This window comes from Sorex fumeus, unplaced genomic scaffold (genome assembly GCF_029834395.1).
Source record: "Sorex fumeus unplaced genomic scaffold, SorFum_2.1 ptg000054l, whole genome shotgun sequence".
NCBI lineage: Eukaryota > Metazoa > Chordata > Mammalia > Eulipotyphla > Soricidae > Sorex > Sorex fumeus.
Genome location: NW_026606111.1, coordinates 50,968,557 through 50,974,048, shown reverse-complemented (window position 1 = coordinate 50,974,048; position 5,492 = coordinate 50,968,557).

Genomic DNA, 5,492 nt, shown 5'->3' with positions numbered 1-5,492 from the left:
TAAAAACATTTTTTAAAAAATTCCATTAAAAGTTTAAAGTTGGCAAATACTGTTTTAATCATTAAATTAAATATAAAATTAGAATAAAACTTCGTAAAGCACAGGAACACAGCAGAAATAGATGGTATATATCTTATTTGTAAATTTGTAACTGTAACACATTGTCCTTTTCCATTTTAAGAATGAGATAAATCCATAGAGTAGATTTGTTCACTCACAATATTATATACTCACCTTGATGCTTTTTAAAACTAATTGCCAATGTGCCTGTTTCTAATTTTTTTTGAGTACTATAGCCCTCTTTGCTATTGTTAGATATTTCTCTTGTATTATTTTTACTTTATGTTCCAATCTTAATGGTACCACCATGTACTCAGTCAACCTAGCTAAACCCTAAGGTCTCTTCCACTTTCTCCTGCACAAGTTTCTGCTTTCTGACAAAAGGGAGGACCTCGAATGCTGACATCAATCTAATACCCAGGGCCGCAGGAGATAGTGTAGTGCTTATGGAACTTGCCTCACATGCACTCAATTTGACTCCCAGCACCACCTGATTGCCAGAGTATCAAAGGCTGTATAGCATAGGAGGACCCCAAGCACTATGACCACGTTTTCTGAGAATTGACTGTGGGGCCCCCACACCTCCTGAGCATTGCTATAGAGACTCTCCCAGCAACCGAAAAATATGTAATGCCCCAGAAACATGTACTTGTCTTAAATAGGGACCCTCACTTGAGGTGAGGTTCACAAGGAAATATTGTATGAAAACATAAATCAAAGAAGCAGGGGAGAAAGGGTATATCATGTGAGAAGAGATCATATATTTGGTGAAATGTGTTAAGATTCAGATGCCCTAGTCTTCCCACCAGGGATATTCCTTCAAAATGCCCCCATTATACTGGAAGGGTGCTAGAACATTATATGACTGAAACTCAATAATGAGCAACTTTGTAACTGTGTATCTCTTGGTGATTCTAATTTTTAAAGTAATTTTTAAATGCACCCATCAAAATTACCTTTTTACCACTAAATGGGAAAGATACTTTCTAATACTTATCCTCACCAAAAGCTCAACAGAGTGTGACACTTGCCAGGAAATGTCCTCCCTTGCATTTTTCTCATGATACTTATTAGTACTTCACTCTTCTGTTTCTTCCCTCTTCTCATGCCAAATCTTTCCGGCTCCCTTGCAAGCTCCTCAAACATTATGTATCTATTCAACACTGATGCTCTTTGCCACTTACTCCTCTTGATTTCTTGTCCATGAACTGATTCTAAAACATAGCATAGCTGCAATTACAATATTCATGCCAAAGACAGTCATTGATGTATCTTTGGGTTTAGCATTCTTCAAGCTATTGGCACACAGGTAAGTAACATTATTTTCCTACAGATAACACAAAAATAGTTATGCTGGGTTTTAAAGTTCTATTAGTAGTCTGAGTTACAAATTAAGGATATATATTTTTAATGTTTTTTTGAATATCTGTGAGATAGACCATTACAATTCTATTCATAATTTGCTTCCAGTCATACAACGATCCAACATCCATCCTTCCACTAGTGTACATTTCCCACCACCAATGTTCCTGGTTCCCTAAAGCCATCCCCCAACACCCTACCCCCACCACCAGCCTGTCTCTATGGCAGGATCTTTGATTCTTTCCCTCTGTCTCCTTTTTATTTTGTGCATCATGGGTCTCGTACATGTACTAAGAGGTCATCATGTTTGTTCAAGGAATTTAGTGTTTTTTACAGGAAGCTAAGGCTGGAGTAGCTTTGAGGTATGGAAATGACTGCTGAGGCTTCCATAAGTACAGGGCAGTGGGGATGGGATGCCCATTGTGACCCAGAGAAAGCCTGGAGATTTCAGTCTCAAAACCCGCCTATCTGAATTTTCAGCTGTTATATTTCAGTGAGGGCCATCCTGAGAAGTTGGAAACCAGACGAGGGCATGGTGGCGATTTTTGATTGTGGGAGCAAGTGGCTACACTGGGTTCTGGTTGGGTGGGCACCCAACTAACCTGCCTCCCTCGATTTACCCTAGTGTGTTCATCCTTTTGCAGGTCCAAGGTTAACTGTGGCTTTTGATCTCTTTCAAGACTTGTTTATGGGTCTCTGAAACAAGACCAATCCATTAGCTTGTATAGCTGAGCCAGGTGTGGTTTGTGAACATGGCTCCCACATATATTTAGGGAGTTTAATTTCTCGGGAAACTTAGTCCTGAGGTGTTGGGATCCAGACAGCGGCACAGTGGCAATTTGAGTTTATCAGGAAGCATGAAGACACCATCAGACTGTTGATGCACTCACCTGAGGGTACAGGTTAACTTCCTGGAGGCATTGCACCACCAGATTAACAAAGATTCATTGAATTAATGAGCGAATAATGAATATTTTTAAAATGTGTCACTTTATTGCATTTTAGAAGGGTAACTTCTAACAAGGAAATAATCTTCAGGGTATAATCAAGATATAGGATTTATTCTTAATATATTTAATAAAAGCTACACATTTTGGAAATTTATACAAAGAAATTTTTATAGTATCTGTCTTCATAATTTACTTGTAAATTACTAAGATATCACTGTATATTCCACTGTTCTTAGCATAGAAATTTACAGACAGAAAGTGCTACGTAAAAGTTCATTTTGGCACTTCTGTTCAAGGTGGTACTGGAAGTACTTGCAATAGAAATAAGGTAAGAAAAAGATATTAAGGGTTTTTATGTATGAAAGGTAGCAATAAGCTCTCACTATTCACAGCAGATATCATAGTCTATTTAAAGAATACTAGAACCTCTACCAAAAAACCTTCTAGAAACAATAGACTTTCATAGTAAAATTGCAGATTATAAAACCAATACCCAAAAGTGTATGGCTTTTTTATATGCAACTTATGAGAGAGAAGAAAGTGAAATGAAAAAGCAATTCCATTCACAATCGTGCCTCAGAAAAATCAAGAACCTTGGAATCTGCTTAACTAAGGAGGTAAAGGACCTACACAACAGGAAATAACAAAGGACACGAGGAAATGGAAACATATCTCCTGCTTATGGAATGGGAGAATTAACATTGTCAAAATGGCAATACTCCCCAAAGCATTGTACAAATTCAATGTGATCCCTATAAAGATACCCATGACATTCTTCAAAGAACTTGATCAAGCGCTCCTGAAATTCGAATGGAACAACAAACACCCACTAATAGCTAAAGCAATTCTTGGGGAAAAAACGATGGATGCCTCACCTTCCCCAACCTCAAACTCTACTATGAAGTGATAATAATGAGAACAGCATGGTACTGGAACAAAGGCAGAGCCGCAGACCATTGGAAATGGATTGAATATACTGACACACAACCACAAATATATAATCATCTAATCTTTGATAAGGGAGCAAGAAATGTGAAGTGGAGCAAGAGAGTCCTCTTTAACAAACGGAGCAAAAAAAAAAAAAAACTGGACAGCTACATGCAAAAAAAAAAAAAAATGGCTCAGACCTCTACCTAACACCATGCACAAAAGTCAGATAAAAATGGGTCAAAGACCTCAAAATCAGACCAGAATCCCTCAGGTACATTGAAGACAAAGTAGGCAAATCCCTCCAGGACATTGAAGTTAAAGGTATCTTCAAAGATAACACTCCACTTGCAAAGCAACTGGAAACAGAGATAAACAAAGGGGACTATCTTAAATTAAGTAGCTTCTGTACTTCAAAAGAAACAGTGACCAGAAGGACAGACTCTGCCATGTGGGCAAGATACTAGCAGAAGCCTACCAGGTTCTCTGAGAGTGAGAACTGGACAATAAGAGTTGTTATCTTATCAAGAATATCCAGTCTCTGGATCTTGGCCATTGATGGGATTACATGGCTCCAGGGGCTGTTCATGGTTGTAACACTTAGCTACTAGAAGATGGGGGATCTGGATGGAGGGGGCCCAGTCTTGATCTGAGCAGCCTTGGAGATCACATCCCCCTGTCCCGCACACCTGGGTTCTGTTGAAGTACACGGGGCTTAGGTTTATCCAATTGCACCCATCACAGTGCTCCCGAGTCACTTCTGTTAGGGCGCAGATCGTGATCTCCCTTTAACGACAAAGAGACTCCAGAGACTGCAAACAGCAAGCAAGGTTTATTGTAAGACTGGCTAGCCAGGGTCAAGCCGCCTACACAGACACGCAGGTCAGTTAGGTGAGGCAAGACCCCGAACCTCTTCAAAGTCGATCTTATATAGGCCTTCACTGGCCGTTACAGCAAAGCCCGCGCATTTCATAACCAATAGATTTGTAACAACATATGCTTTCCTAACCGATCCAATTAATGGCACATCACTTCTTAGCCTATAGTTTAAAGATCAGCATTTTGCGTCGGTGCTTAGGAACTGACAGGTTTTTAAGGCAGTCCTGGGTCTTGCAACATGGGTCTTATGAGAGACATCCGGTTATCTGGTCTGACCCCCACCCTTCGAGTACCTGTATCTGAATTCCTTGGTCAGGGGCAGAAAAACCAGTTATTTTGCAGTGCAGGCTCCTATAAAGCAGATCTGAAAAAAGCTTATCTAGACCTGTTCCTTGAAAAACAAGTTATTTTGCAATGCAGGTTCCTATTAAGCTAAGCTAAATTAATTCTGGTGGTGGTCCATTTTGGGCCTGACCGTTACATTCCTCCCTTTCTCCACTTCATACTGAGGAATCTTCCTCAGCAGGCTGTAAAATCTGATACTGTTGTTTTAGTACCAGTAGTTGGACAGTGTTATTTTGGTGCCTAACAAAGTTCACAAAGCAGTTGAGGACCCAGGGATCAACAGTCACCACGAGCACGGGGATGACAACCAGTCTGCGTGGAAGCAGGATGGCGGCGGCCTGAGTGGGCCAGCTGGGCGTCTGGGTCACCACAAAGCCATCTCTTCGGAAGTGTTGACGGCGTTGTTGGACAGCAGCTTTGGGCCACTCTGCTGGGGGACTGTGGGTGCACAGCTCCTGCCAGGCCCAGCCGACCATGACCTGCAGACTGGCCCCACTCGGCAGCCCGCTTGCTTGCTGCCTCTGGCTCCTGGAGCTCGGGCTGTTGATGTGCACCTTTGCACAGCCTGCCAACCACTCTTCTGCTCAGGACCGAGCCAGCAGAGATGAGCATGAGACCCTGCCCCCCAACCACCTCTCCGGGGTGAAGCTCGAGCTGGACGGGCACTTCAACCAGGACTACCATCAGGAGGTGTTCCTGGGGATGGACACGGAAGCATTTGAGGGGGACACTGAGCCATGCTGGAGCAGCGGGAGCTGATGGTCATCTTCTCCAAGGTGGACGCTGACACTGACAGGAGGGTAGCTAGCCAAGGAGACTGGTTAAACCAGGACTTGTGCCAGCTTTCCTGGGCCTCCCTTTCTCTTCGGCGCTGCTCAAGGCCCTCCCCGAGCTTGGCCGTGGAGTCTCAGACCACCCCTGTGTAATCAGTATAGAGAAGCAGCATTTTGCTCCCAACACCACACATAA